Source organism: Diabrotica virgifera, chromosome 2, assembly GCF_917563875.1.
Source record: "Diabrotica virgifera virgifera chromosome 2, PGI_DIABVI_V3a".
Classification (NCBI taxonomy): domain Eukaryota; kingdom Metazoa; phylum Arthropoda; class Insecta; order Coleoptera; family Chrysomelidae; genus Diabrotica; species Diabrotica virgifera.
The window spans coordinates 185,964,744-185,973,705 of record NC_065444.1 but is presented as its reverse complement, the minus strand read 5'-3'; the positions used below and the strand labels follow the sequence as shown (position 1 = coordinate 185,973,705).

The 8,962-nt window shown below is 31.1% G+C and overlaps 1 long non-coding RNA gene across 1 annotated transcript; it reads left to right on the top strand.

Annotated features, from left to right (window-relative positions):
* Positions 1 to 1,032: 1,032 nt before the first annotated feature.
* Positions 1,033 to 2,570, top strand: LOC126880325 (uncharacterized). The gene is made up of 2 exons (XR_007696560.1): positions 1,033 to 1,912; positions 1,974 to 2,570. It is a non-coding gene; the product is annotated as an uncharacterized LOC126880325 (long non-coding RNA).
* The last annotated feature ends 6,392 nt before the right edge of the window (positions 2,571 to 8,962 follow it).

Genomic DNA, 8,962 nt, shown 5'->3' with positions numbered 1-8,962 from the left:
TAGATATTTTGTATAGGTATTTCGATATAACAACGACCTTCACCGATCTGTTAAGGGATAAATCGTTACTTTTGTATAAAGTAATCATTTACAGTATTCGTTACTTTGATTACTATGATTACTTTTGTATTCGAGTACCGATAATCATATCGAGAATCGTATTTCTCAGTAGGTAGGTATTTTGTATAGGTATTCTGTAACACCATTAAAACGCTTCATACCGATAACGATATTCCATAACACTCGTAAAATACCGGTCCCGTCCGTTACTAACCCGCTGGGATACGATTGGTATTTTTTTTATAGAAAGTAATCAAGTGTACTGGTTGTAGATACAATAGTCATTACCCGCTCTGATACGATTGGTACAAAGTAACGAAGTAATCAGAGTAATCAAAGTAACGATTTGCCTCTCTGCATAGTAATCGTTGCTTTCGGTATTCGTAAGTAACGAGTACTTTGTAACGAATAGTTACTTTTTCAACATCACGACTATATACACCATGGCCAGAATAATTTTCACTTTTAACTTAACACATTTAAATTTCTCCTGGTTTGAGGATTATGAATAAACCTGGTTTTAACTTAACTAAAAATCCGCTGTGTCTAGGTACACGCTAACGTGTACGCAAATAAAAAAGTTAGGTACATGCTTAAACGTCATCAAATCAGTGATATCATTTTAGCGTGCACTCTGACTAATTTTTTGGTAACTTTTTGGTATTACACGCTAATTTGAGCCGCGTGTATGCTGTGGTAAACATCTGTAAGTATCGCGAGTGTCAGAATGTGGTTACAATTTTATCTAATCGCGTTTTGTTTACACTTTAATATTAATTGGCAAAGAGTTTTCTTATTTTTTATTTGTTTAGTGTTTTTTTAATTAACTGTGGAGTGTGGACAATTATTTATATTAAATTTACATTCAAGGTGCAGTAGAAATAAACAAACAAGGACCCGTTAAATGCTACTAGGAGCACTCTCGAATCAAAATTTACAATATATTAACTTTGGAAATCATTATTTGGGATTTTCAATGAATATATACATATATTGTAAATTATGATTCGGGAGCGCTCCTAGTAGCATTTAACGTGTCTTGGTTTGTTTATTTCTACTGCATGTTGATTGTAAATTTTGTATAGTTCTTTTTCTTCTTAACTTCCCCATCACAAAAATATAAAGGTTTATTATGTTATACAGGGTATTTACAAAGTTATAACCAAATTTCTATGAAAATCGCAACAAGTTCAACTCACTGTATAGTATAAATAAAAAAATACACCAAAGCATTGGTTCATAAACTGGTATAATTAACTTATAGTTCTGCTTCGCTTCCCCTTCCTCTAATAACAAATATTTATCTATCAACAAACACTAAACATATTAACAAAATAGGGTGTACCAAAATATACAGTTACTACGCACGCTAAATAATTTCGTCACTGGATTGATGAAGTTTAATTCGCATTCGCGTGTATTTAACTTTTTTATTTGCGTACACGTAAGCGTGTAATTACCTAGACACAGTATTTTTTTATTATTTAGTGTATGGTGGGATAGTCTTGGCAGTCAAGGTTAAGGTGAAACATAATGAATGGAATGGAAGAAGAAATATTTTTAACAACAACAACAAATTGGGAAGTGTTTTAAGGTTATGTTCTTTGTTGCTATTTTAATTTTAAGAAAAATTTTTGTTTGAGCTTCTTTTAATATGGCATAAAAAGGTTTTCAAATATTCCATCCTTAATGACTTCTTGGATAATGATAACAAGATCATAAGATAAACATGAAAATGCCATAGTATCCGGTGATGGAAAAAAGATGATCTTTGACTCTGATTAATCATAAGGAGAGAAATATTAGTGGGTGTCCAGTATGAAGAAAAAAGCTATGATGTAATAAATAATAAGTATGATTTTATCACTTTATTTTTTTTATAATATATTAATTCGGTACCGATTTTATTGTAGATTTGTTGAAGGCTAGTGAAATTACATTGGCTACATGTAGTTGTTCCAGAGCTGCTAAATGCCATCATATTGCAGGATTGGCACTATTAAGCGTTATAAAATTTTAAGTAGTGGATAAAGAGGTTGTAGAATGCTCCAGCTAAAACTTAATCTGAGGTAGCGAAATGTACTGAATTGCGTTATCAACCAAAGCCAATTTTAAAGCTAATTGGTTCTCACCAAAGCCATAAATGCCCACATGTTACTACAATCTTCCTCGAGGCACTTACGAGAGAAAAGTTATGTTGCAAAATTTTTCATCAACTTATCACGGAAAAAGATAAAATGTTATTTTTCTCACGGCACGACTGCTCCCGGGTTAAAATCCTATATGGCGTCAAAATTAATGAGACACAAAAAAGGGTATGAAATCAACTATAATTATCTTTTAAATCCTTCATTTTTAAAACCTTCTCTCTCGGGAGGAAAACTAGAACATCGCTCCTTTGTTATAAAAATAGCTATTATCTTTATTAATTCAAATCATAATTTATTTTTAATTTATCATTATGAATGGCTGTAGGATTAATAGAAATAAAATAGTAATTTGTAAAAAAACATTGTTTTATTTAATCCAAATATGTACATAATGAATGGTATAAAAGAGGATATCTTTATTAGTAAGAAACCATTAACAAATGAATACAAAACAAAATGATTTAAGAAAAATCAATAGTATAGGTACAATTGTAATCAAAAATATACAATTACAATACTTATTTTAAATGGACATGTTGAAATAACAAGACAATTAACTTTAGTAAAAAAGATACACAATAAATCAGAACATAAAATAAAACCTTAGGTTAAAATAAACCCTACCTATTAGGTAAATTTAAATGCTACCAAAAATTTAAAAACATTTTTGTTTCTTTTTAGAAAAAGTAGTTTCAAAGCTAGTTGCGCACAGGCAGCTATACTACTACATAATGTATAATATCTCATATTGCTCACTATAATAATGAGTAAGCCTGAAAACGTAGAACCGTAATATATAGTATGCGCCACCATACTATTCTCTATTATAAGTTATACCCTATTCCACAAACATACGCCTGTTTTGGATTACTTTGACAACGAATATTTTACTGTGCAAAATAAGAAGAACGAAAGTAAATTGCAAATTACATTGATGTTTATTGGAACAATTATTAGCGCCATTTACTTTCGTACTTCTTATGTTGCACAGTAAAATATTTGTTGTTGAAGTAATCCAAAACAGGCGTATGTTCGTGGAATGGCCCATAGTATATTGTAAGTGGGTTTGCCATTCTGTGAATTATCATAATAAATAAATCCTCCTTTAATATTCCACAGCAGTTAACAGCAATAGTCCTCTAAAAGTACCTGCCTAATGCCATCTTCCACAGCTGATAGCGTCAAGAGTGGCAATGTTGTCATTGTCAAGAAGATGCCCATTAATGTGTATTGGGGTATCCCTTAACTAGATTTTGTCGACATGTTGTTATTTTGAACAAGTTACTTTAATCCACTTATTTAGTTGGATTATATGTACAACTTGGTTATATATTATCAGTAAAATATGGTCATATTATCTTTCAACCAAGTATGGAATATGATACACCAGATTTCTATTAACATCCTAAATGCTCTAAACTTTGCAAACTCAGGTTAAACACAGTTGCTCGAAATGACATAAGTAGTGTTAGGTTAGGTTTGTAAATACCCTGTATAACATAATAAACCTTTATATTTTCGCTGTGTCTAGGTACACGCTAACGTGTACGCAAATAAAAAAGTTAGGTACACGCGAAACGTCATCAAGTCAGTGACGTCACTATTTAGCGTGCACTGTTACTGGTTTTTTGCGTACACGCTAACTTGAGTGTCAGTCAGAGTGAGGTTCAATTTGTCTAATCGCGTTGTGTTTGTGTTTACATTTTAATATTGATTAGTAAAGAGATTTCTTATTTTAATTTGTTTGTTTTTTTTTATTTCTTATTTTAGTGTTTGTTTTTAAATTAATTATGGAGTGTGGCCATTATTTAGTTCTTTTAATGAGTTTAACAGTATTTTAAAACAGTATGAAAAAGATAAGAGACAAAAATTCGTGATTAAGGGTAGCGGAAGTATTAAGATAAAATATACACGGCGATTGATTAGTATGATAAAGCTAAGTAGATCCGCTATAGTTATAGATAGCAATAAAAGTTAGTAACAAAAATTGTAGCAAACTTTGAGCTTCATATTACAAAATTAATTAGAATGTTACAGGGCGTTTGATAACATAATGGCAGGCCAAACTTATGTTTTTTTAAATGGAACACCCTATATTTTATTTTATGTTCGAAATCTTCTTAATTTCCCCATCACGAAAATATAAAGGTTTATTATGTTATACAGGGTATTTACAAAGTTTTAACCAATTTTCTATGAAAATCGTAACAAGTTCAACTCCCTGTATAAATAGAAATAAACACACCAGCATTGGTTTATAAACTGTTATAATTAACTTACGTATAAAAATTATTTTAACAGTATTTTGTACATACATGCCATGTCAACTGAATATTTATTTTGATAACCTAAATATAAATATTAATATATAATATATGATTATAATAATATATAATAGTACTTATATTATACTTTTATACAATATAGGTACACATTGATTTATTACAATTAAGTTTGAAATATCTGAATAGTTCTGCTTCCCTTCCCTTAATAACCAATATTTTTCTATCAGACAAACACTAAACTTATCAAAATAGCGTGTACCAAAGTATACAGTCACTGCGCACGCTAAATAATGACGTCACTAGCTTGATGAAGTTTAATTCGCGTGTACCTAACTTTTTTATTTGCGTACACGTTAGCGTGTACCTAGACACAGCGTTATATTTTTGTGATGGGGAAGTTAAGAAGAAAAAGAACTATACAAAATTTACAATCAACATGCAGTAGAAATAAACAAACCAAGACACGTTAAATGCTACTAGGAGCGCTCCCGAATCATAATTTACAATATATGTATATATTCATTGAAAATCCCAAATAATGATTTCCAAAGTTAATATATTGTAAATTTTGATTCTAGAGTGCTCCTAGTAGCATTTAACGGGTCCTTGTTTGTTTATTTCTACTGCACCTTGAATGTAAATTTAATATAAATAATTGTCCACACTCCACAGTTAATTAAAAAAACACTAAACAAAAAAAAAATAAGAAAACTCTTTACCAATTAATATTAAAGTGTAAACAAAACGCGATTAGATAAAATTGTAACCACATTCTGACACTCGCGATACTTACAGATGTTTACCACAGCATACACGCGGCTCAAATTAGCGTGTAATACCAAAAAGTTACCAAAAAATTAGTCAGAGTGCACGCTAAAATGATATCACTGATTTGATGACGTTTAAGCATGTACCTAACTTTTTTATTTGCGTACACGTTAGCGTGTACCTAGACACAGCGGATTTTTAGTTAAGTTAAAACCAGGTTTATTCATAATCCTCAAACCAGGAGAAATTTAAATGTGTTAAGTTAAAAGTGAAAATTATTCTGGCCATGGTGTATATAGTCGTGATGTTGAAAAAGTAACTATTCGTTACAAAGTACTCGTTACTTACGAATACCGAAAGCAACGATTACTATGCAGAGAGGCAAATCGTTACTTTGATTACTCTGATTACTTCGTTACTTTGTACCAATCGTATCAGAGCGGGTAATGACTATTGTATCTACAACCAGTACACTTGATTACTTTCTATAAAAAAAATACCAATCGTATCCCAGCGAGTTAGTAACGGACGGGACCGGTATTTTACGAGTGTTATGGAATATCGTTATCGGTATGAAGCGTTTTAATGGTGTTACAGAATACCTATACAAAATACCTACCTACTGAGAAATACGATTCTCGATATGATTATCGGTACTCGAATACAAAAGTAATCATAGTAATCAAAGTAACGAATACTGTAAATGATTACTTTATACAAAAGTAACGATTTATCCCTTAAACAGATCGGTGAAGGTCGTTGTTATTCTACCTACTGAGAAATACGATTCTCGATATGATTACCGGTACTCAAATACAAAAGTAATTATAGTAATCCAAAGTAACGAATACTGTAACTGTAAATGATTACTTTATACAAAAGTAACGATTTGTAACGAATCCTCGAAAGTAACTATAATCAACATCACTACTTGAATAATAATTCCTTTGCATTGCCCCTACAGTGTAGGCAACCACAACCGACGTTAATATCGTTTTTCTTTATAAAATTTTCAATTTTCATTATTTTCAATTAAAGCCAGTTTATTTATAATCCGCAAACTAGGAGCAATTAGGTGATATGGTTATTTAGGAATTTTACGGCTTTTTATACCCAGAAAATGAAAATTTATTTGAAATCTCAACTTTTTATTTGGTTATATCTCGAAAGCGGAAAATCCGCAAATTAAATTTCGAATGGAGGTATTATCCTCAAATCAGGAGGAATTATTTTAGATATGGTGGATAATACTTTTGCTAATACAGTGTAGGCCCACCAAAATGGAAATCTTTTTTCTTCGGAAAATTCTTAATTTTTATGATTTTTAGTAAAAACTTAAAAATTTTAGTTTAGTAAAAAGGTATATTCATAATCCTCAAACGAGGAGGAATTAAAGATATGATTATATAGTGGTTTTATAGCTTTTGATATTTACAAAAAGGAAATAAACACTTTGGTGCGGCGCCGAAAATTTTTATTTTTTATAACTCTAAAACGGAAAATCCGCAAATGAAATTTCGAATGGAGGGATTTTCTTACGTCGGAAGCAATCATTTTAGATATACATTACAATACAGATAATACTTTTGCAAATACAGTTTAGGACCACCAAAATGGAAAATTTTTTTCTTCAGAAAATTTTTAAGCTTTATGATTTTTAGTTTAAACCAGGTCTATTCGTAATCCTCAAACCAGAAGAAATTAAATGATATGGTTATTGTTATTTTTACAGCTTTTAATAAATATCCCGATAATGGAAATATATACTTTGGCGCTGTCCCGAGAAATTTCATTTTGATATAACTTAAAAATGGAATATACGCAAATGAAATTTCAAAGGAGGAGTTATTTAAGGAGGAAATTTCAAAGGAGGACCTTTAAGTAAGGAGGAGTAATTTTGACTATGGTACATACTACTTTTAGCCTTACAGTTTAGGTTTACCAAAAGTGAAAATTATTCTGGCATTCTTTTGCCCCTACAGTATAGGCAACCAACATTAAAAACGTTTTTCCTTTATAACATTTTCAATTTTCACAATTTTCAATTAAAACCAGTTTATTCATATTCCGCAAACGAGGTGCAATTTTTTGATATGGTTATTTAGTGACTTTACGGCATTTTATACCCTGAAAATCGACATTTATTTTTAGCGCTGCGCCGAAATCTCCACTTTTGATTTGCTTATATCTCGAAAACGGAAACTCCGCAAATGAAATTTTGAATGGTGCAATTATCCGCAAACGAGGTGCAATTTTTTGAGCTATGGTAGAAGTCAAAATAACGACTTTGAAAAAACCGTTTCGCTAACTTTATGACGCTAATTATCGGTCACAGTGGCTCTGTAACGTCATCTGTCACTATTACGTCACCTGTCATGACTAGTTAAGGAGCTTATGTCCGTTTATTTCCTCCCTCCAAATTTCACTTTTGTACGTATAACCGTTCAAAAGATAAGAGGGGGGTACGGACTTTTGACTAGCACTGTATTCGCTTCGAGCGTTAACAAAGTGTCAAAGCAAAATCGACCGACCTGCTCATGGTGGCGGTTTTTTGAAATTTTATAAGGACGCTTTGTGTATGTTTAAATGAGACATTTAAAAAAATGTCGTGTCACGCTAGTGATATTATGTATTAATATAAACAGAAAATAAAAACGCACTATAAATTCTTCACTTTCCAATATTGATTTATCAGTTTGATTTTGTATGCATAACCTCGCTATCGCAGTTTATGTCAATAAATATTTATTAACGAAAAAGAAAATATTTTGTTGCACTATAAATTACAGTATAAATTAATAACTAATGAATTCTAACAATTGTATTCGGTTATTATCACTACAAAATAAAATATTCAAGTTTAACAAAATAATCCCATAAGACTCAATGTTAAAACGTCCTTACAAAATCTGACAGCGTATCACGTGACTATACGTAGAGGGGAGACGCACGGAGCCAATATAATATGTATTACCAAATACTATGGACGTTACCTACAACTGCTTTATTTTATAACTTTCCACGGCAATGACGTCACCATATTTTAATTCTTTTTTAAACTATGTCCGCAGTACACACTTTCCCCTTCAATAGGGGAAGTGTGTGTCTACGATTTATTTTTTAGATATGAATCAATAGAAATGGAATCTGGGTAAGTGTGTAAAAGTAGAATGTTCGTTCTATCGTTAGCTATTTAAATATTTTAAATAATCGTGAAACTGTTCAAGTTACAAACTTTTAATTTAGTAAAGTTCAATGCAAATGGCCTATGCTAGGTAAAAAAAAACAACTTATTGAATATTATAATTAGTAAAAGTGACGCTGAATCGGTGTAATCCTCTTTTGGTCACCACTGGCTCTGGAAGAACCAGTACAATGTCATCAATTCCCACAAAACTTTTTTCCTCTGGGTCTGCCCAAATAAAGGAATTGGAAGCAGACATATCTAACGACCTCACCTTTCTTGTAAACTTTATTTCCACTTCATCATCTGCTTTATTTACTGAGACAATTTGGCCGATATAATGTTTAAGTGTTTTTTTAGATGGAAAGACCACCAATATAATACCCAGTCATTACAATCCACATTTTTTGGTGTTTTGTTTATTTGATCCAAATAGTTGTTCTTCTTCCTCTCTAAGCTCTTCTTCAATGTCATTATTAGAATCTTCACATATTACTTCCTTCTCCCCTTCTTCC